Here is a 24312-nt window from a genome sequence, read left to right as displayed (position 1 = left end):
CACAGGGGGGCAACCATATTGCCACTCGCTGCCGACTAAAAATGACATCACAGTTGCCAGGTCTCAAGTCAAAAACAATCGCAGTTCAGCTTTAGAAAACTGGTGAGCAAAATAGCCACCCGTTCAGATGGTGAAAAACAGGTGGATTTTAACTGTTACGTTCATATTCAACAAGTGAAAAAACATCCCTGCGTTTCAACTACTTGGGCAGCTGAGTCACGCCGAAAGTTACGTCATGCATCCTAAAAAACGGCCTTCGGAGAACGCACCCTGTGAATTTGGACACAGCTCCCGACTCCCAGCTGGCCTGGGAACTCCTTGGGATACATCGGGAAGAGCTAGAAGAAGTGGCTGGAGATAAGGAAGTCTGGGCTTTCTTGCTGAAAATGCTGCCTCTACGGCCCAACCTCCAGATAATCGGTAGATGATGTATGTACGGATGACAGGACAAAAATTCAGTATTTTTACTGGGATAATTATTCACTTTGTAATTGTAATCTAATGGACTTTAAAAAACAAACAAAACAAATGTGCTCTATGCGCTAAAAAAAAATAAAATAAAAACCAGGACCAATAAAGCATTTAGATTTTGTTACATTTTATTTTAAAGATATCACTCAGATGTCCCTATGGAGAGAAAAATGCACATTATAACACAAGATACGTGCTGATGACAAAAATGTCATCTTACTTGGCAACAACACCATCATTCTTTGCCAGCCTGAGGATGGAATCATCAGACTCCCCCTGTTTTGCATTTAGGAGAGAACACACACATGTAAAAAACCACAAGCATTTGAACCATTGAACACAATCCAGGATGACTCACCATTCTGCGGATGGCGCCACAGATGGCATAGGTCTTGAACTGACCGTTGAAACGACCCGTGACATTGTCCACCTGTAGCAGACATAGTTGAATGAATGACTTTATTTCATACATAGAAATACGTCCACATTACATACAATACAGAACGTACATAGAGCTTGAACAAGGACAAACTATATACAGTGTCTGACAGAAGTTCTGTCGCTTGTCCATGTTGTAGAAACAATGGCTTATAACCTGACTTTGACTCACCCAAATGAGGTGTAATGTATGAAAATAAATTTGCTTCACTGCAGAAATATTGATCTTTTAATGAACACAGAAAGGTCAGAGTTTGGCAAACCAAGTTTTGTCGGCTTGTCATACAATACACCCAATCCTAGCAAAACCTTTGCAAGTTAGAAGGCAATATCAACATACTAAAATGTCAAGAAATATTAGCTACCTCTTCCCAATTGTTAGGGTTTTTCAGATTATCCTTATCGGATGATTATGTTGGAATGCAACCGGTAATAAATAACCTACCTTGTCTCATCCTACACAAGGTCGTAAAAGTTCCCCCTGATATGTTTTGGGCTTCCTATTCAGTCTACACCAGCCCCCACTCTTAATAAATATGTCCTTGCAGTTGGGAGGGTTTTCAGACTTCATTCCTGAGCGAGTGAACTCTCCACCTGCAGGTGTCTAAAAGGACTTGCTTGTCTCCCGTGTGGTTCTTGCAAAATAAGTTAGAGTGAGCACAACTCTAACACCTTTTATGATTGGTGTTAGAGATTTGCTCACTCACACTTATTTTGCAAGAACACCACGGGAGACAAGCAAGTTCTTTTAGACACCTGCAGGTGGAGATTTCACCCATTGAAGGAATGAAGTCTGAACCCTCCTTCCTGCAAGGGCATATTTATTAAGAGAAACAGAGTGGGGGTATGAGTAGGCTGAATAGAACGCCCTTGTTCTAGATCAAGGTGCTCCAGTACTGGCCAGCCCAGTCACCAGACACGAACATCATTGAGCATGTTTGGGGTAGAATGATGGCGGACGCTTGGAAGACAAAACCAAAAAATCTTGAACTCTTGAGAGGCACGCAAGACTGCATTCTTTCCTGATGATTTCATCAATATGAATCATTGTCGAACCGCATGGATGCAGTCTTTCAAGCTCAAGGACATCAATTCAGCTACAGCTTTTTCAATTGCCTGTGATGGGTGAGTCGAGTGACGCGACCGATATCGAACAGACACCGCTGCTATGCAAGTACGTGAACTCTAATGGGCCGCAAGAAGAAGTGATCAAATTGACACCACTATTTTTCTTTAGATTATTTTAATAATAGGCATACAACTTATGTATTGACACTATGTTGCATTATAAAAGGCTTTTAGATTTTTAAGGCTCCAGACAGGTATGTTTTTTGTTTTTTTTGGGCCGATATGGCCCTTTGAACATTTTGGGTTGCCGAACCCTGGCATAGACAAAGAGACGTGCTTACGAGCAGTGTTCCCTCTAAGCTGCGCAATTGCGGACTGGTCGTGCAGTCTTGGCGCACATGAAATTACATGCTGCGCACAAAATACAATTCAGCATAAACTGATTGATTAAGATCTACTGTTAGACGTACTCTAATCTAATTAAGTGGATGAATGATTTTCTTTCTGTGCCTTTTTGTAGTGTAAATCAGTAATTGACAGTTGTCCAGCCAATGATATGTTTCACTTAGGCTACATAGTATATGTATGACACATATGTGTCCTGCCTATCCATGCAGTGCGGCAGAGTCAAGTGATGCAAATGCTAAATTAGCTAATCATGGCGAAACGAATGAGCAGCGACACATCCACTCGCCAAGCCAAAATAAATAAGAGATGCTTCTTTTAAGTTTGGATGGCTGTTGGAGTGTGTGCAACTACAAGAGGAAACAGTGAAACTGGGTGAGATTTTCTCTTTTTGAATGAGAAAGGTCTCCTCTGCAAAACATGCAGTGAAGCCAAAGTGGCGGGCGAGTTTACGGAGGGAAAAATACGGAAGAAATGGAAGTTGGACTACCTCGCGCGTCACATTCAGCAGAAATGTCATTTGAAAGCTGTTGGAATTGTACAAAGACTCAAGATGGGAGAGCGGATCGGTACGTTATTGCAAAGAACGCAAAAGATCGACAGAAAAGGAAAACAAAATCCGACCCCGAGCAAGTTAAAGTTCTCATTGACAATATTTATTTATTTATTTATTTATTTATTTATTTATTTATTTATTTGTTTGTTTGTTCATTCATTCATTCATTCTGGTGTTGCACACAGTGGTCCACAGTGTGCACAGGGAGCTTGTGTGTTTGCACAGTCACTTGAAAAATTAGAGGGAACACTGCTTACAAGGCACAATTAGAGCTTTCTGGAAAGCCAGGATCATTGCAGAAGAGCAACGTGACGACAAGACAATATGGAACTTGGCATGTTTCACGGCAAACTTGCCCAATTGTTTAATTTGGATACAGAAGTCATGGACTTGGACGGATTTGCATATAAATATCTATTAACAATAATGTGAGTACACAGAGTACATGGTTAAACAGTAGAATAAAGTACAACCAATCTCAGTGTCTTGGTCCTATAACTTTTTGTTTACCATAAGTCATGCCATAAATAGGCCCGATAATGCGCTCTATGTGTGGATTAAATACAAAACAGACCCTGCAATTGTGCCTTTTAACCCCAAGTGCCTTATTGTGCCAAAAATACGGTAAGTTGGAAAAAGATTACCTCTGCTATGTTGATCTGTACGGAAGCGTGGTCCTTGGCTCCGATGATCCGGTTGCTCGCAGAGCTTTAAAAATAAAATAAAAATAATAATTTAAAAAACAGTGTTTCCATTGATTAATACAAATACAGTCAAACCTCGGTTTTCAACCACAATCCGTTTCAGAAGGTGGTTCGAGAAGTTAATCGGTCGAATTCCCGAATATATTTTTCCCATTACAAATAATGGGAAAAAAATGTATCCGTTCCAAGACTTAAAAAAAAAAACGTCTTTTCTAAGCATTTTTTCATTTGCGCATTTTTGTCCGAACACGCAACTGCCGCGCACTGCCGAACGCGCAACCGTAGCGCGCCGCCAACCGCGCAACTGCACCACGCAACTGCACCGCGCAACTGCACCGCGCTGGTCGCATTATTGTGACAGAGCCGTCGCTGAAATTTAGAAAATATTTATACTGTCCTGATGTACTTTCCAAAATTTAAGTTGACCTCAGTGCGCAGGGAGCTTAATTTGGTCCGATTGCGCAACCTCTGCGCGCCGGGCACTCACTGTCGCATTGCTTTAAGAGCGTCTGTGTTTTAGGATGGCTTTACTGCTCCCACTTGCTTTCTTTGGAGGCATGATTAGGGCTTAATACAATCTTCAAAGTAACGAAAATACAATAGCGAACGGAGTCAGTCGGCATCGGGGTCGCGCGGTTGGGTTTTCTCGGGTTCTTTTGGCTCATCTCGCGAGGTTCGGCCTCCGAAGTTTTACAAATTGACCCACTAAAAGTGTTGAAAATGTCATGCTTTCATGGACAATTACATTTTAATGGCTCAACAAACATGCCTTTTTGGGGGTTGGAGGGTTCAGTAGTGATGTTTTTTTTTTTTTTTTACGTAAGACTTCCACCAAGCATAACCACCCCAGAACCTCAACCTAAAAGGACAGTCTACTAGGAAATTTTCTAAATCAATATGTTCTATGTGGCCACACTAGTCTAAACACAGTACTTGATTGTATCTTATGTTTTGACTAATGCTAGACGCCAGTTTTTTATTACTACTGAACGCTCTGCACAGAGGGAAATATTTTGCCTAACAAAGAAAGAATGAGGTACGACAGTGTATGTCCAAGATTGGAGAAGAATGTTCACAGGAAAGTCACGTGGAGATAAAACCAGCAGATGCCAGAGGGAGCCAGCCAAGGACTCAGCCAAAGATGATCGCCAAGGCCGAAAGACGGGACGGAAGACAACAGCCCCCACACACACCGAATCGCCCATAACCAGCACCCACTCCCATGGCGAACTTGCCCCACCCCAAAGACTCATCACCCATCAATCTCAGCCTACAATGTGCAACTGAATATAAGCTGATCAAAGAACCTTAAACATTGCCTTTTCTGAATGAAGACTTTCCGCTCTTTAAGGGCCCAGCGCTGTATTGTACTTTCCTGAAAACAGAGCTTTTTGAACAAGAATTGTGATTGAGCTCAACCAACCTGTGTAAGTCTAATTTGTGCTTCAGTGTCTTAGCATTTTCCTAAATCTGAAGAAATCAAACGAGCACGCAGTGAGTAAATTGGATAACAGGTGATTGGCAATGGCTTTAGCCGGGAGGCGCAGATAACGCGCTCCCTAAATTGTGGACAAAATCCAACAATGGTTTGATAAACGTGTTATTTATTTTATACTTATTTGAATAACTGTTAATATGTTACGCCAGGCTTGTTCTCAGCTCATTTGTGTTCATGTAACGTTAGCATAGCGTATTGTTTAGCCTGTTGTTGCCTATTCATGTCTGTACTCCCAAAAATGCGACTTGTACTCCGGTGCGACATGTTTTTTGCTTCTTCTTTATTATGCATTTTTACAGCTGGTGCAACCTGTACTCCAGAGCGACTTGTAGTCTGGAAAATACGGTAATATTGCAGCACACACTAGGCTTGTGACAAGAACCAATAACCTCGTGCGGGAAGCCCCGGGATGACAGGCCAGGCGTGAGTCGTGCACCCATTGCAGGACGGACTACCGCAGGCCTTCAGGGACGAACAGGCAACCCTCCGGGCAGTTGCTGGGGCTGGGTTGATCGCACCAGGCGGCTTCCACTCGGCGCTCAATCTCCCATGAAAGAGATGCCACCCAAACCGAGCTCGGGAGGATAGTGGGAGGTGGACCCTGTCCCTCCTCCCCACCAGGAAACAAACGTGACAGGGTGTCCGCCTTCACCTTACGGGAACCTGGTCTGTAGGAAAGAGAAAACTCAAACCGGTCAAAGAACAGAGCCCACTGTGCTTGTCTCGTGTTCAGTCTCTTGGCCGATCTCAGATACTCCAAGTTGCGGTGGTCGGTCCAGACAATGAACGGAGTGGTGGCGCCCTCCAGCCAATGCCGCCACTCCTCCAGGGCCAACTTGAAGGCGAGGAGCTCCCGATTTCCGATATCATAGTTCCGTTCTGAGGCTGACAAGCGGTGAGAAAAGAAAGCGCACGGGTGGAGACGATCGTCTTGGCGGCTACGCTAGGACAGCACCGCCCCAACACCAACGTTCGAGGCGTCCACCTCGACCACAAACTGTCTGTCGGGCTCGGGAACTCGGAGGACGGGAGCGGATGTGAAACTCCTCTTAAGCTCCCGAAATGCCTGTTCTGCCCGTTCCGTCCATTTGTACGGGGAGGCGGGGCTGGTAAGGGCGGTGAGGGGTGCGGCCACCGTGCTGTATCCACCGATAAAGCGGCGATAAAAGTTTGCGAATCCTAAGAACTATTGCAGCCGCTTGCGTGCCTCGGGAACAGGCCATGACGTGACCGCTTGCACCTTCCCGGGGTCCATTTTGATGGATCCCTCACGCACTACGTAGCCGAGGAATTTGACAGAGGGGGCGTGGAACTCGCACTTCTCTGCCTTTACGTAGAACCAATTCTCCAGGAGGTGGCGCAGCACCGCCCGAACATGCCTGATGTGCTCAGGGAGCGAGCGGGAGAAGATGAGGATGTCGTCCAAATAAACGAACACGAATTTGTCCAGCATGTCTCGTAAAACGTCATTTATTAAGGACTGGAAAACCGCTGGGGCATTGGTGAGCCCAAATGGAACTACCAAGTTCTCGTAGTGTCCGCTCGGGGTGTTGAAAGCCGTCTTCCACTCGTCTCCCTCCCAGATGCGGATCAGGTGGTAGGCATTGCGAAGATCCAGCTTTGTGAAGATGGTGGCACCCTGAAGGCTCTCGAAGGCGGAAGAAAGAAGAGGCAGAGGGTATCGGTTCTTTATAGTGATTTCGTTTATTCCCCGGTTGTTGACGCACGGGCGGAGCGTGCCCTCCCTCTTCTTTACAAAGAAGAAACCCGCTCCAGTAGGCGAAGAGGATGGCCGTATGATACCGGCCGCCAGGGACTCCCGGATGTACTCCTCCATAGTCCTGCTCCGGAGCGGACAGGGAGTAGACGCGTCCCTTGGGAGGGGAGGTGCCGGGCAACAGATCGATGGTGCAATTGTTGGACCGGTGTGGGGGAAGAGAAGTGGCCCTGGCTTTACTAAAAGCCTCCTTGAGTTCGTGATACAACGCTGGGACATTGGAGATGTCGGCACTGTACCTGGGCGGGGCTCCAGAATGAGCTGCTGTCCTGGGAGGGAAAGAATTAAAAACTGGATGGTTTCATGGTGATTGCCGGAGAGCAGTAACTTAACTGGTTCCGTCGCGAAAGCCACCTCGCCAATCAGACGGCCATCAATGGCACGTGCGGGAATGGAGGGGCTCAGAGGCAGGAAGTCAATTCCCCACTGACGAGCCAGGCCAATGTCCATGAGCTCTGCCTTATGTGTAATAGAAAAGTTACCAAGCTATGTGTGCCATGTCTGCGTTCTGATGGAGCAACTATGTTTGTATAAATTAATATAAAATTAATCTAGAATATTTAGACATTGCTGTTGCTCGCTTTTCAATATTTAATCCTCCATTGTAAAACAAAATGTAAAAATGAAAAAAACAAAAAAAAACAAATGTAAAACGAAATGAATGGACAACTGCTCCTCAGTTGTTCACTGTAAATTTGAACTGGAGATCACTAGCGCCCCCTGCCATAAGGCGAGAGCACTTTTTTCGTTGCCTCCGTTGGATCTCTTGAAACAAGACGTTACAGACAGATGACAAAAAACATTAAATATTATATACATCAGCTGAGTTACCAAAATTAGTTAATTATTATAATTAGTGTTTGAACACTTAAGCAGCGACATAGAGACAGACAGCAGTTCAGTCTAACTGCATAGCCTGTCAGCATAGGCAGCCGTGTGATTACACAATCCTCAGAGGAGGCAAGGCAGGAAGTTGCCTCCTGCGAGCGACTCGTTTTCGGTTTTAGCATAACTATAAAAATTCAGCGATTTTGGTACAAAATAATACAAAACTACTGAAATTAAAAGGAAAATGACTTAATATTATAAAGTTTGTCATGTAACATGGGGGTAGAGATGGTGCAAATGGTAGAATATGGATTGTTCACAGGAATAAATTGGCAGAGCTGAAATTCCAAATTTGTCCAAAAGATGGCGCCAGACCAAAATGGATATAAAAAAGGAACACGGTGTCAGAGTGTGAGTCACGCATGGAAGCACAAATGTTATTTTTATTTTTATTTCTTTGCTTGGCTAAAAATGTATTCTGTAACCGCTTTAAGCAATATTATTTGTCAATTCGATCAAGAAACCCGTCACTATGAGAATAGTGGCGTGACATAAATTGTTTGGGGAAGCACAAATGTGATTTTTATTTTTATTTCTTTGCTTGGCTAAAAATGTATTCTGTAACCGCTTTAAGCAATATTATTTGTCAATTCGATCAAGAAACCCGTCACTATGAGAATAGTGGCGTGACATAAATTAGGTCAAGGGTGAAAAGGGGAAGTGAAAGGTTTTACCACTAGCTGTGCATTTGGTGGAAAGTACTGCGTGGTCAGGGCGGAAACAGCTGCTGAAGGCCACAGATAACAAAGCGTGGGGAGGCTGGCCAGTTCCATCTATGGGCGTGGGAAAACTGGCCAGTTCCCTCTATAGGCGTGAGAAAGCTGGCCAGTCCCTTCTATAGGCGTGGGAAAACTGGGCAGTCTTACCCTATAGGGAAAGTACAGGAGAAAAGAAAGGGGAGGGGGGGGGGACGGAGAGGTCTATAAAAGGTCCTGCAGGAGCAGCTTCAGGGCTTTTTCCCCCAAAAGAGCTCTCATACGTGAAGAGGCCCGGAGGATTTTCAAGATTTTTTCCAAAGTCCCAAAGATCTTTGTGTGAGACGCAGGATCACTGGACTAAAATTAACTTGGATTTACTCCTAAAAATTGGACTGGGCAACTTTAAACGAGAAATTGGTGAGGATGACCGTTTTTATGTATTTTAGCGAGAGGGGGGAATAGTCATCGGGCCGCCGGCTTCCTCGTGGCCAGCCTGTTTCTCTAATTTGGATTTTAGAAGCGAGATCGAACTGATCACTCGACTTTGCTTCCACCAAAAATAGCACGCAACTGGTATTTACCTCTTCCCTTTTTTATGAACTGTGTTTTGCAATCGAATTGTTCTGGGATTGAATGATTTTATTAACACGGGTATCAGTGAGTGAAATTGTTCAGTTTCTGGAGTAATTGAGATTTGTAATTCTATTCCATGTTTCTTCAATAAATGTGTTTTGTATATTACTTACTTCGTTGTGCGCGGATTTGTACTGAATATGCAACCGAAGGCTCAGGCCCGCTTCCCCTTTTAGACGGGCCGCGTAAAAAGGAACTCCGAACAAGTTAGAGACTTAAATAACTTCCGTAGTTATTTGAGCCACGAGTAAATTTCGATCCGTTCGAAAGTTGTTTCGTTTGAATAAATTAAAGGAAGTGTTTAAATCAGATTATTGGTTTTGTGTAGAACGGAAAGTTATCTAACTATTTGAAAGGCTCAGGCCCGCTTCCCCTTTTTGACGGGCCGCGGAAAAAGTAACTCCGAGGAAGTTGGAGAATTAAATAACTTTCGTAAATATTTAAGGGAGGAGTGGATTTCGTTAAAAGTGAATTGTTGGAAATTTACTTCTTCTAAATAAAATAACGACGACGGTTAAAATAAATCATTGGAATTGGAGGAGAATAAAAGTATTTCGATTGCCCGTCGGACGCGGCCCAGTTCCTAAAATTGTCGGGCCGCGTCAAAAGTTAAACGGGACACGATCAAAAAATAGACTTGCCTTCCAAATTAATTATCGGGCAAATCTAAACAGAGCACGACATTTTTATCCGGTTTAGAATAAGTTGTTATTCTTTTTAAAGCAATTAAGAGGGGTGAAGAACTCCGACGGTTAAGAGCTAGATCTGCGTATACGAAGTTAAAATTAATCATATAAAGTGCATTAATTTTCTTCTTAAATGCTATTATTGTCACACTTTTATTAATTCGATTCTCTTTCGAATAAAAAAGTTGGTCGGCTCGCTGCATGAGCGACCAAGTGGAACGGACCCATATCAACCTTTACTTCGGCAAAACTAGTGCTTGGGTGCGCTATACAAACGAATCCCTGAGGTCTTAACAAAGACATCTAAAAAATATCCGTAACAAATAAGAACTTCAAACATTAGCGGGGAGCCATCAATACGATGCGGTCACTTCGAAGTCCTGCCTCGAATTGAGTTACTCGGCACGAGCTTCGGGTGACTTGAGAGGGTTTGGCGTCGTACAGAAATTAGATTGATTCCGGAGGAGTTAATTTAACTCGGGTGGTTAGATTACGGACGAATCTCCGAACCCGGCTAAAACAAACCCGTTACTGGGAAGCCGGGGGCACCTTAATCCGAGAGGTGCGTTTGACAAGTTTATAATAAAAACAATTTGATGAATATGACAATCGAATTTGTTTTTTCCCCTTTTCATGATGGCAGGGGAGGGCACAGTAGAAAATTCAAAAAAGTGACCAAAATGATCCAGTTATAAAAGGCGCAAACACATCAAAATAGTCAAATAAACGTGAACATGTGTGCCGTGTCTGTGCTCTGATGGAGCAACTATGTTTGTATAAATTAGTATAAAATTAATATAGAATATTTAGACATTGCTGTTGCTGCCTTTTCAATATTTTATCCTCCATTGTAAAACAAAATGTAAACATGAAAAAAAAAACTTGATGAATGGACATACATTGTAATTTCTTTTGCTTTTACTCGAGATTTGCATTTAAAAATACAAGCTGACTAACTTTTGATGAGCTCAGTCGATTTCGTCTCTCTGATAATATCTGCCCCATCTTACTGAATATCCTCTCAGATGGGACAAATGTAGCCATAATGCAGTCTCTTTTTCATCACATGAGAAAATCTGCGATAAACCACACCTGTAATTTGCCACCAAGAGAGGGGGTTTGAACCTCGAGTTATAAGGGGCTCTTCCACAAAAGCACGCACCTCCAGCATTAAATCCGCTAATGCATTACGAGAGTTGCTCATAAGATGCAGCTTTAGGAGGGACTCCCAGACTTCCCTCACCCCAGCCACTTCGTCCAGCTCATCCCGGGGGATCCCAAGGCGTTTCCAGGCCAGCTGAGAGACACAGTCTCTCCAGCGCGTCCTGGGTCGTCCCCGGGGTCTCCTACTGGCGGGACATGCCCGGAACACCTCCCCAGGGAGGCATCCAGGAGGCATCCTGATGAGATGCCCAAGCCACCTCATCTGGCTCATCCCAACGTGGGAGAGTAGCGACTCTACTCCGAGTCTCTCCCGGATGACCGAGCTTCTCACCCAATCTCTAAGGGAGAGTCCAGACATCCTGCGGAGAAAACTCATTTTGGCCGCTTGCATCCGAGATTTCGTTCCTTCGGTCACGACCCATAGCTCGTGACCATAGGTGAGGGTAGGAGCGTAAATCGACCGGTAAATTGAGAGCTTTGCATTTTGGCTCAGCTCTCTCTTTACCACGACGGACCGGTACAGGGTCCGCATTACTGCTGACGCTGCACCGATCCGCCCTTCGATCTCGCGCTCCATCCTCCCCTCACTCGTGAACAAGACCCCAAGATACTTAAACTCCTCCACTTGGGACAGGATCTCATCCCCGATCTGGAGAGGGCATTCCACCCTTTTCCAATCGAGGACCATGGACTCGGATTTGGAGGTGCTGACCTCATCCCGACCGCTTCACACTCGGCTGCAAACCGCTCCAGTGAGAGCTGGAGATCATGGCCTGAAGAAGCCAACAGCACCACGTCGTCTGCAAAAAGCAGAGACGCAATGCTGAGGTCCCCAAACGAGACCCCCTCAACGCCTACGCTGCGGCTATAAATTCTTTCCATAAAAACTATGAACAGAATCGGTGACAAAGGGCAGCCTTGGCGGAGTCCAACCCTCACTGGGAACGAATCGGACTTACTGCCGGAAATGCGAACCTAACTCTGGCATTGGTGGTACAGGGACCGAACCGCCCTTATCCGTTGGCTCGGCACCCCATACTCCCGAAGCACCCTCCACAGAACCTCCCGAGGGACACGGTCGAACGCCTTCTCCAAGTCCACAAAACACATGTGGACTGGTTGGGCGAACTCCCATGCACCCTCGAGGATCCTGCCGAGGGTGTAGAGCTGGTCCACTGTTCCACGGCCAGGACAAAAGCCACACTGATCCTCCTGAATCCGAGGTTCGACCTCCCGACGGACCCTCCTCTCCAGCACCCCTGAATAGACCTTACCAGGGAGGCTGAGGAATGTGATTCCCCTGTAATTGGAACACACCCTCCGGTCCCCCTTCTTAAAGAGGGAAACCAACACCCCAGTCTGCCAATCCAGAGGCACTGTCCCCCGATGTCCACGCAATGTTGTAGAGGCGTGTCAGCCATGACAGCCCCACAACATCCAGAGCTCTTAAGAACTCCGGGCGGATCTCATCCACCCCCGGGGTCTTGCCACCGAGGAGTTTTTTAACTACCTCAGTGACTTCGATCCCAGAGATTGGAGAGTCTGCCTCGGAGTCCGCAGGCCCTGCTTCCACAATGGAAGGCGTGTCAGTGGAATTGAGGAGGTCTCCGAAGTATTCTCCCCACCGACTCACGACGTCCCAAGTCGAGGTCAGCAGCACGCCATCCCCACTGTAAACCTAGTTGACGTTGCACTGCTTCCCCCTCCTGAGACGCCGGATGGTGGACCAGAATTTCCTCAAAGCCGTCCGGAAGTCATTCTCCAAGGCCACGCCAAACTCCTCCCCTGCCCGGGTTTTTGCCTCAGCAACCGCCGAAGCTACGTTCCACTTGGCCATCCGGTACCTGTCGGCTGCCTCCGGAATCCCGCAGGCCAAAATGGCCCGATAGGACTCCTTCTTCAGCCTGACGGCATCCCTTACCGCCGGTGTCCACCAGCGGGTTCGGGGATTGCCGCCACGACAGGCACCAATGACCTTACGGCCACAGCTCCGGTCGGCCGCCTCAACAATGGAGGCGCGGAACATGGTCCACTCGGACTCAATGTCCCCCGCCTCCCCCGGGACGTAGGTGGGAGTTGAAGCTCTTCCTTACAGGGTATTCTGCCAGACGTTCCCAACAGACCCGTGCACACGCAGCTACCTCTCTCTGTCCCACCCGAACGGTGTTTTATTCGTTTAGTTAGTGTTTGTCCGACAGTTTTATGTGTTCGTCTTGCCTTCCTACGTCGTGCTACAAGCAGGTTCTACTCGACATTGGCAAAAGCGAGTTTTGCAGCGTTCTGAACTTTGAAACAAAGACATTAAAGGAACTCGGACTACTCCGGCCTGAAACAACGCCGGACTCGCCTGCTACTCCTCCCCCGGATAGAAAGCGTCGGAGGCAGTGTGCGAGGAGGCAGAAGAGAGGCAAGCGCGGAGGCATCCGGCCCAGGCTAGCGGCCAACCAAACTCGTGTCTTCCATTCTTCTGGCAAATGTTCGATCGCTGGACAACAAAATGGATTACATTCGACTGGTGAGATCTACGAACCGGACAGTGAGTATTTGCTGTGTGCTCATGTTCACTGAGACTTGCTTGAGTGTCAACATTCCGGACTCTGCTGTGCATCTGGAGCAGCTAGTGTGCTATCGGGCAGACCGGGCCATTGTGAAGGGGGGGAATCGCGAGGAGGAGGAATCCGTGTCTACATCCGTGACGAATGGTGCCGGGACTCTGTAGTTGTATGAAAGCACTGCTCGCCACTGGCGGAGTTTGTGATCATTAAGTGCCGTCCTTTTTACCTGCCAAGGGAATTTACTGCGATTCTGCTAGTCGTGGTATACATCCCGCTTTCCAACATTGAAAGCGACAGGATCACGGCTCTTAGTGAGTTATACCAGGCTGTCAGTGAACAACAGACAGCGCACCCTGACGGTTTCACCGTCTTCGCTGGGGATTTTAATCATGCTAACCTAAAGTCTGTTTTTCCAAGGCTTCACCAGCATGCTAATTTTCCAACATGTGGTGACAGCTTCCTGGACCTGGTCTACACTACACATAAAGGGGCTTTCAAAGCCACCCCCTAACCCCATATTGGACTTTCTGACCATATCACTGTTATGCTTATGCCCGCATACAGACAAAGAGTGAAAGCATCCAGGCCGGCTCACAAGCGGGTAAGAGTGTGGCCTGAGGGTGCCTCTGATGCGCTTCGAGACTGCTTTGACACAACTGACTGGGAAATGTTTAAGCAGGCAGCCACTTGCAACAATCAGACGGACATAGAGGAGTATACTGACTCTGTTTCCTCTTACATCACGAAATACATTGATGATGTGACCCACACAAAATACATCGTCACTCGGGCTAACTGGAAGCCATGGCTGACAGGGGCTGTCCTCAGGCTGCTGAGGGCCAGGGACAAAGCCTTCAGAGCTGAGGATGAGGCTGGCATGAGAACAGCGAGGGGCGACCTGTCCCGGAGCATCAAGGAAGCGAAAAAGGCATTCTCTTGCAAGATTACCACCCACTTCAAAGACAGCAGGGATGCACGGAGCCTATGGCAAGGCATTCAGACCATCACGGACTACAAGCCCGTGCCGCAGAGCTGTGAGGGCAACATCCCTCTGCTCAACGATCTGAACCGCTTCTTTGCTCACTTCGACGCTCAGAACAGCACTTGCCCGCTGAAGACCCTTCCCCCTCCACACGAGCAGCCCCTGTGCCTCTCTGCCGATAGCGTGAGGACGATGCTTGCCGGTATCAACACCCGTAAGGCGGCGGGCCCAGACAACATCCCAGGTCGAGCGCTGAAGGACTGCGCTGAGGAGCTGATGGGTGTCTTCACGGACATCTTTAACATTTCCCTGCAGCAGGTAATCGTCCCATCATGTTTCAGGCTGCCACCATCGTACCTGTGCCGAAGAAACCTGGTCCATCCTGCTTCAATGACTGACTACCGCCCCGTGGCACTGACACCGATCATCATGAAGTACTTTGCGCAGCTTGTCATGGAGCACATCAGATCCATTCTACCCCCACCATAGACCCCTTCTAGTTTGAGTACCGAGTCAAACGGTCCTCTGAGGATGCCATCTGCTCTGCCCTCCACTCAGCCCTCACCCACCTGGAAGAAGGGACTCGTATGTGAGATTGCTGTTTGTGGACTTCAGTTCTGCATTCAACACCATTGTAGCACAGCGACTCATCTGCAAACTTGACAAGCTGGGCCTCAGTACCTACCTCTGCAACTGGCTACTGGACTTCCTCTGTCAGAGGCCTCAGGTAGTACGTGTTGGCGACAATATCTCCGCCAGCATCACGCTGAGCATGGGGGCCCCCCAAGGCTGCGTGCTCAGTCCGCTGCTCTTCACCCTGCTGACGCATGACTGCACTGCAACTTACAGCAGCAACCGTGTGCTGAAATATGCCGACGACACGACTCTGGTGGGTCTCATCACCGAGGGCGACGAGACTCAATACAGGTCGGAGGTCGACCTTCTGGCCACGTGGTGCAGGGACAACAACCTCCTGCTGAACGTCAACAAGACCAAGGAGATTGTTGTTGATTTCCGGAAGGGTCACACCCAACACCTGCCACTGACCATCAACAGTGCTGTGGTGGAGAGAGTGAGCAGATTCCAGGGGGTGCACATCAGTGAGGACCTCTCCTGGACCACCAACACTGCATCACTGGCAAAGAAAACTCAGCGCCCCCTGTACTACCTGTGGAAACTCAGGCGAGCAAGTGTTCCTCTGGCCATTATGACCACATTCTACCGTGGCACCATTGAGAGCATCCTCTCCAGTTGTATCGCTGTGTGGGGTTGTAGCTGCACTGAATACAACATGAAGGCCCTGCAGCGCATAGTGAACACGGCTGGTAAGATTATTGGTGCTTCACTCCCCTCCCTGAAGGACATTTACACCTCCCATCTCACCCACAACGACCATGATTCAGCTTCATACTCCAGGCTGTTAGGATCCTGAACATTCTCCCCCCTCCACCCTCGGCTGCATAACGTCCTGTTCTTTTGCGCTATATTCTGACTGTCTGCTGTATGCACACTTGCTCCATTTTTGCTCCTTATTTATTATGTTATTTGTTTATTTATTATTCATTCAAAGCTCTTATTTATTCATTGTTTCTGCCTTCTTGTTTTTACTTTTTGTGCTGTTTACTTGTATGTATATTGTGTACTATGTCTTGTCACCGTGCGATAGTGGGAAACGTAATTTCGATCTCTTTGTGTGTCTTGACATGTGAAGAAATTGACAATAAAGCAGACTTTGACTTTGACTTTGACTCACAGAACGTTTGGGTCTGCCAGGTCGGACCGGCATCTTCCCCCACCATCGGAGCCAACCCACCACCAGGTGGTGATAAGTTGACAGCTCTGCCCCTGTCTTCACCCGAGTGTCCAAAACATGTGGCCGCAAATCCGATAACACGGCTACAAAGTCGATTATCGAACTGCACAGACGTCCAATAATAGAACACCGCTCGGGTTCAGATCGGGGGGGGGGGGGGGGGGGTGGGTTCCACCTAATCACGCCCTTCCGGTTCTCATTGTCATTGCCCACATGAGCATTGAAGTCACCCAGTAGAACAATTGAGTCCCCAGAAGGAGCACTCTCCAGCACTTCCTCCAGGGACTCCAAGAAGGGTTGGTACTCTGAGCTGCCGTTTGGTGCATAGACACAAACAACAGTCAGGACCCGTCCCCCCCACCCGAAGGCGGAGGGAGGCTACCCTCTCGTTCACCGGGGTGAACCCCAATGTGCAGGTGCCCAGCCGAGGGGCAATAAGTATGCCCACATCTGCTCGACGCCATTCACCGTGGGCAAATCCAGAGTGGAAGAGAGTCCAGCCCCTCTCGAGAGGGCTTGTACCAGAGCCCAAACTATGTGTGAAGGCAATTCCGACTATGTCTAGTCGGAACTTTTCTGCCTCACACACCAGCTCGGGCTCCTTTCCAACCAGAGAGGTGACATTCCATGTCCCAAGAGCCAGCCTCTGCAGCCGGGGATCGGACCACCAAGGTCCCCGCCTTTGGCCGCCGCCCAGGTCACTTTGCACCCGACCCTTTGGCCCCTCCTACAGGTGGTGAGCCCATGGGAAGGGGAACCCATGTTTTCTTTTCGGGCTATGCCCGGCCGGGCCCCGTGGGCAAAGGCCCAGCCACCAGGCACTCGCCTTTGAGCCCCACCTCCAGACCTGGCTCCAGAGGGGGGGGGGGGGCAGTGACCCGCGTCCGGGCGAGGGAAAACGAAGTCCATTTGTCTTTTTCGTCATAAGGGGCTTGGGTGAGCCGTGCTTTGTTTGGCCCCTCACCTAGGACACTTTTGCCATGGGTGACACTTCCAGGGGCATGAAGCCCCGGACAACATGGCTCCTAGGATCATAGGGGCACGCAAACCCCTCCACCACGATAAGGTGACTACTCACGGAGAGGGACTCCAGGTTGAATAACAAGGAAATGGGTGAAACTGGGAGAATACAAACCACATTGTATAATCAGTCATACAAACTAAATGAATTAAATCAATATGAAATCTATGAATTAGTGAATCATTATTAACATATTTATTACACATGAACACATTGACTACGGCCACAATAGGGCGACAGGAGAATGACTAACGTTAGTCATGAAACTCAATGTTAACCGACATGACGTTCGCTTTCCCAACAGATCGTCTAACATCACAGAAAACTATAATAATAATAATAATAATTTCAGAACTCAAAGGATGTATTTCGATACATAATAACTTTTTTGTCTACACTGTTTGTACTATGTGTCCTCTCTGTATCCATTGCAGCCTGGTCACCCGAGAAGAGGGACCCTCCCATCTGTGGTCTCTTCTCAAGGTTTCTCATTTCCCCTAGCTGGAGTTTTGAGTTTTTCTTTGCCCTCTTGGGAGTTTAAGATCAGGGCATGTTTGAGAATATCTTCCATTTTTCACGTCCTGAGTGTTGTCACCTAAATGTTGAACAGAGGCTGGGATTTACCGAAGTCAAATTCCTTGTTTGGCACGCTCAAACATGGTGAATTAAAAAACTCTTGAATCTTGAATCTTATACAAAGGTACATACCAACGGTGCCTTGTATAACACAAAATGTAGGTAGTAGTTTTGCCGAACTGCAGGAGAGAATAGAACAAGCAGCGTTTGCTTTCAACACCGTACTAACATGCGCTTACTTCCTTATTATAGTCACGTGACCTACTCTGTTAGAGATTTGCTCACTCCAACTTATTTTGCAAGAACCACACGGGAGACAGGCAAGTACTTTTAGACACCTGCAGGTGGCGAGTTCACTCGCTCCAGAATGAAGTCTGGCTCTCCCAACTGCAAGGACATATTTATTAAGAGAAATAGTGGGGGTAAGAGTAGACTGAATAGGAAGCCCTTGTGCTCTAGTCAAAACATATCAGGGGATGTTTTACGACCTTGTGTAGGATGAGACAAGGTAGGTTATTTATTACCGGTTGCATTCCAACATAATCATACGATAAGGATAATTTGAAAAACCCTAACATACTCCATCGTAACACTGATCACAGACTACAAAGACATGACACTCCCCATCTGGCATTTTGCCACAACCTAAAAAAGGTCCATCACACAGTTCTTACTGTTTCTCATCAGGGGCAAGAAGGAGATGGGAAGCTGGTACAGTTTTGTCCCGCCTGTCTTGGAGACCTTGACCTCAACTTTACATACCATGCCATCGTTGCTGGGGAAGACCTGAGTAATCAGTCCCAGAGGCCACTCGTTTCTCACGACCTGATTGTCTTTGAGAAGGACAAACGTTTGGGCTAGATGTTGGACTTGGCGCCACTGGGACTTGTGGAGGTCTTTGATCCAGTCACCGACTGGGGTTGAAGGTACATTCACCTTCTGGGTGAGAAGGGTTGTGTCGCTGTATAAGGTAGTCTCGTCTAGTTGCATGTCGATCTCTGAGGACATGAGTTCCGCAAGTTCCACTACAAGAACCGCTGCGCAGAGCTCGAGTCTTGCCACTGTGTGCTCGGGGATGGGGGCCAGCTTAGCCTTACCCATAACGAAGCCCACGTGGATGGTGTCCTCTGCATCTGTTAGCCTAAGATAGGCTACATCACTGATTGCTTTAGTTGAGGCGTCGCAAAAGACGCATAACTCTCTGCGTGACATTACTAAGAGAGAGATCTCTCCGTAGGTCCGAGGTATCTGGAGGGTGCCAAGGTCGTCTAAAGAAGACCGTCATGTGATCCACATCTCTTCCATCTCTTGTAGGAGAGGCGAGTCCCAGTCACTATGATCCTTTGTTAGTTTACTGAGAATGTCTTTGCCTTGGATGGTGACTGGGGCGATGAATCCGAGAGGATCGTAAATGCTGTTCATGCTAGATAGGATGCCTCGGCGGGTGAAGGGTTTCTCTTCGTTGCCTAACTTGAAGGTGAAGGTGTCGGACATTAGGTCACAGTTGAGACCCAAGCTGTGCTGCATGGGAAGTGCATCGGAACCGAGATCGAGGTCTTTGAAGTCTGTAGCGTGGTCTCAGGCTGGGAAGGCCTCCACTACTTCTCTATAGTTTGAGGCGATTTTATGCAGTCGCAAGTTTGATTCTGAGAGAGTGTCTTGCGGTCTCTTGAGCAGGTCCACTGCTGCTTCCACTGTAGGGAACGACTTCAAGCCATCATCCACATAAAAGTCCCGTTTGACAAACTGTTTGACGTCAGGGTCCCCATTCTCTCTGCTCTGCCGGAAGCAGTAGATGGCTACCGCAGGGGAGGGACTACTCCTGAATACGTGGACCCTCATGCAGTACTCGATAATGTTTTTGTATGGGTTGTTGTCCCGGAACCACAGGAACCTCAGGAAGTTGCGGTCCTCTTCCTTGACGAGGCAACAGTGGAACATTTGTTCGATGTCCGCTGTCACTGCCACAGCCTTCTTTCGGAACATGAGCAGGGTATTGTTAAGGTCAGGCCCGGTCAGCAGAACATTATTCAGTGAAACTCCTCCATGCTGGGCGCTCGAGTCGAACACCACACGGATGTTGCCGGGCTTCTTTGGATGATAAACGCCGAAGGTTGGCATGTACCAACGCTCTTCGTTCTCTTTCAGAGGAGGGGCCACTTCTATGTGTTTGTTCCGAAAGACCTTCTCCATGAAGGTGAGGAAATGCTGTTTCATCGCTGGTTCCCTTTCAAGACTCCGTCTCAGTAATGAAAGTTGATTTGTGGCCTGGACTTTGTTGTCAGAGAGGCAACGCCTTGGTGACTTAAATGGAAGCGGGGCCACCCAGCTAATATCTTTTTCTTTCTTTAGGTTCCTTTCCATGATGTTCAGGAACAAGAGGTCGTCAATGGAGGGAGCCACCTTATTATCATCCTTTGTGTTAGAGATTTGCTCACTCCAACTTATTTTGCAAGAACCAAACAGGAGACAAGCAAGTTCTTTTAGACACCTGCAGGTGGAGAGTCCATTCGTCGCTGTCTGAACAGCGATTATCGAATGAAGTCTGAACAGTCTCCTTCCTGCAAGGGCATATTTATTAGGAGGAACAGAGTGGGGGTGAGAGTGGGGGTCAGAGTAGACGAATGGCCGAAGCCCCTGGCTGATCAAAGCACAGCAGGGGGTCCTTCACGATGTTGTGTGAACTAAACAACTTTGATTGCTTCCTCTGCAGCTAGTCACTTTGTTCTACTACTTTTGTTAAGACAGGACAACCGAGTTTAAGTATTACAGGTTACATTCCAACATAATCATAGGATCAAGATAACCTGGAAAACCCTAACATCTCCCTCCTGTTTTATCATATGATTATGTCACCCCAAACAACAAAGACAAGTAAGAAAGAAAAACATATATATATATATGTATAATGAAGAAAGAAGAACAGCAAAAATAAAAACAACAAACAATGATAGCAACACCTTCCAGTGAAGATGAGGCATTACCTCAACACCCCAGATCAAACTTATTGTGTAAGCGAAAAACCTGCTGGCCAGATGTTATTAGCAGGAAAATTCTTACACGGCCCCGTTGCCACAGGCGACCAGAATGCTATCAATAAAAAATAAAAAGAAAAACACAGAAACAGTACATCATTGTATCCATCACTTGTGAAGCATTTTCGGTGGTCAAATCATCAAGTTTCTGTAAAACATGCTCAACAGAACAGCATCTACGCAATCCACGTCTCATTATCATCATCACAACTGTCACGTCTAAGAAGTTGTATATGTGCCCGTGTTTTCGTCTGCTGATGATGTTCTAGTCTGTAGGTGAGGTCTGTTACACACACTCGTGTCCAGTTGGCAGGCAGCATCGGACAACTCTTGTGACCACAAAACCATGATCCGTACTGAACAGGCACGTGCACTCATAGGATGCAGGTGAGGCAGTGCCTCTGAACTTCTGGACGAAGTAGGTCCCGTCCGATGGTGCAGCCATGTTGGTAGTAGTGCCCTTACACCTTGAAAATGGCTCTCTCATCCTGGCACACAGCGGTGATGTCCAAAGCTCCCATCCAGTTTCCTCCTGGAGAGCAGTCGTCGTTAATGCATTTGTGGGTCCTGCAACCTTGGGTGCAACATGTGTAGTCAGCAAGACTTGGAATGGTCCCTCCCGTCGTGGCTGGCCCAGTCCCTTCCTTTGATGACCTCGATGTAGACCCAGTCTCCTGGATTGATGGGGTTGTCGACCTGTGAGGAGGAAAGATCAAGCGGCAGTAAATTTGTCTTTGACACAGTTTGAGCGTCCTGATCATATAATCTGCCAGGGACTGCTCTTCATCTGTTGTTTGCAACTCTCGTAGTCAATTGTAGTGCCCATTTAATTGGCAAATAGGAATGTTTGCGGGAAGAGTTTGAACACTTCCTAATGATTCCCTTTAACCAAAAACTATTTATGACAGGGGTGTTCCCATTTATTGCCTCCTGGTTTAAAAGAGATTGTCTTACCCATGCCTTCTTTCTCCTCACACGCTCGCACCCACACAGGGTGTGAACACACACACACACCCACGCAGACAAAGAGATTCTAATCCATCTCTCATGTAGCTTCTCTTGATAGAATCTCCTATTGGTAAATGTATAGCAGACGTTTTAGCATATAATCCCATACTCTGCTCTCTCACTTCTACTTTTTCATGTCGGTGCAGTCGTAGGTGGCCCTGTTCTAAAATTCATATAACTCGACCTCTACGTCTTAAGCTTGATGAGCCAAAATATAAGATCTTGCTCTTGTTTCCTACCGTTTTAGCCTATTTGTTTTATCCAAATCCGTTCAATCTCTGATTATAATCTGTAGCCCTACGTATTTTTCCAATTTTTATTTATTTATTTATCAAATCTCCTCAGTTCTGTCAAACTCAGTGCACAATGAACCTCCCTTCCACTTTGAACCAAGCTTCACCAAATTTGGGAACGCCGTAGCAAGGAGTGCGATTTGGTTGTCGGACACTCCAAGTCCATATCTTTTTGCCGCACTTCACCCTATCAAGTTGGTGTTCTTTTGTTGTTGCTTCAGAGCGACCCCATCCATCACTCTTGAATGAGTCCATTGTTCAAATGAGTCAATTTTCATCATTGTGAGTTCCTCCGCTTTTCACTGTCTTTTCCGTCCCCGAGGATGTTGTATTTCCTCCGGAGTGTACTTGTCCTCCTCCAAGCACAACAGCAGTCTTTTCTTGTCCTTCGCCAAAGGTCAAAGGTGCTTCAGAGCCAGGCACCATTTTGTGGTTGTTCACGGCTGCAGGCGAAGTCTCGGATTGGGTTTCAGGGACTCTGACACTGAGAATGAGAGGCTGGTTTGAACACTTGTAAGACTATCTCCAAATGTAGCTGCTTCCATCAATTTGCTGGTAATGTTTGTTTACCAAACTTCAAATTCTTCTAATAACAGCGGTCTCGTTTTTATATCGTAAATCCTGCAACTCATCCTATTTTTGAGCTACATTTTATCTATAGTTCCAATTTAATCGGACAGTATGTTGTCTTCAGTATCATTATTGAAAATCAACTCATCGAGGTCTGCTTTCCACATAGAGCCCTGATCTGTATGTCTTGACCTCTCACATGTTATTGTCATGCTTGCTCAAAAATGTGACTTAGAGTATGGTGCTGTGAATTCTCTATCTCCCCAATGAAATTGGATCCCACCTCGTAGTTCTTATCGTTCTCATGTTCCTGTTTAGCCTGCAATTGTCCAAATCAAAAATGTTTTCTTTTAACTGTCTTTCTTTTGGATCTCTAAATCTCTCGTGTTGCTAACCTATCTACACAAGAACAAAAAAATTACCACAATATAACACCAAATGTATTCGAAAATTCATTGTCATAAAGTGTTGTATTATTACTATCTTCCACTATCTGTCCTACTCACTCCCCCCCCCTTTTGAGGCTTGGCAACGCCCATGCCTCACACCTTGACAAACTTTTTGGGAGAATGCGTTCTTTACTACATACGATTCCATCATCATTTAATTTGACTTTCTTTCCAAAACGCTTCTCAATTTCTCAGTTCACACATCTACATGTGTTACTGGTTCTCCAGTTTTTTTCTAGTTAATTATCAATCCAAAAGCTACGTGTTTCTTTCTAACATTCAACCTGCTCAAAATCACTCTTTCATCAAAGTCGCTCTACTAATTTTCTATAGTAGTCGCCAACAACTTCAACCATTCAACCTGTAATTTCTTTTCATTCAGGCTATCATTCATCAATGTTCATTTGCATCTCACACGCAGTCTCCAAAAAGGAGTCTTTCTATCACATTGGTCCCAATTCATCCAAGCTCACTACACAACATTCATATATCATTTCCAACTCAGGTTTCCTGGTAGAACAATCCACCAATTCAAAAAAACTTAACTAAAACAAACAACTGGCAAATTAATCTGAAGTTTTTCTTTGTTTTTAAATTTGAAGAACTCAATCTCTCAGATTTAGCTTGCATTTAGAATTTTGTATAATCTTATAACACAACCAATCAATTATTCCTATTAAATGTAGCATTGCAAAATCTTAAATTCACAATTTAGCTTCTTCCAATTCCTGAAAGCATGTTCTGTCATTTTTTTTCTTCGAATTTCTCATGTGGGCTTGACACTTAACATGCACTAGTGTGGATTAGTTTCTGCTTGCAAACAGATTTCTCTCTTTTTCCTCTCATTTTTATCTTTCAAAATCATTTCTGTTCTGCGGTGCAAATTGGATAGACCACAGTCTAGCAAATTTTTTTTATACTAAAACTTTAGCCAATGTTCATCATTTTAACATATACGCACACACATGCACAGCTCTCGCATGCAAAAGGTAGTTCCCAGCAACAATGATTCGTCACAGGCTGG

At 46.4% G+C, this 24312-nt stretch overlaps 1 long non-coding RNA gene across 1 annotated transcript in view; it reads right to left on the bottom strand.

The window, feature by feature from the left end:
• Positions 1-581: 581 nt before the first annotated feature.
• Positions 582-24312, bottom strand: part of LOC137840052 (uncharacterized) — a 40035-nt gene continuing 16304 nt past the window's right edge. Inside the window, exons 2-4 of the long non-coding RNA XR_011086442.1 lie at positions 3583-3646; positions 830-901; positions 582-747 (exon numbers count right to left, since the gene is read on the bottom strand). This is a non-coding gene — a long non-coding RNA (uncharacterized lncRNA). The remainder of the gene's footprint in view (positions 748-829; positions 902-3582; positions 3647-24312) is intronic.

Source organism: Syngnathus scovelli, unplaced genomic scaffold, assembly GCF_024217435.2.
Source record: "Syngnathus scovelli strain Florida unplaced genomic scaffold, RoL_Ssco_1.2 HiC_scaffold_68, whole genome shotgun sequence".
Classification (NCBI taxonomy): Eukaryota; Metazoa; Chordata; class Actinopteri; order Syngnathiformes; family Syngnathidae; genus Syngnathus; species Syngnathus scovelli.
Note: the sequence above shows the minus strand (reverse complement) of the source record. Positions and strands in the feature narration are given on the sequence as shown.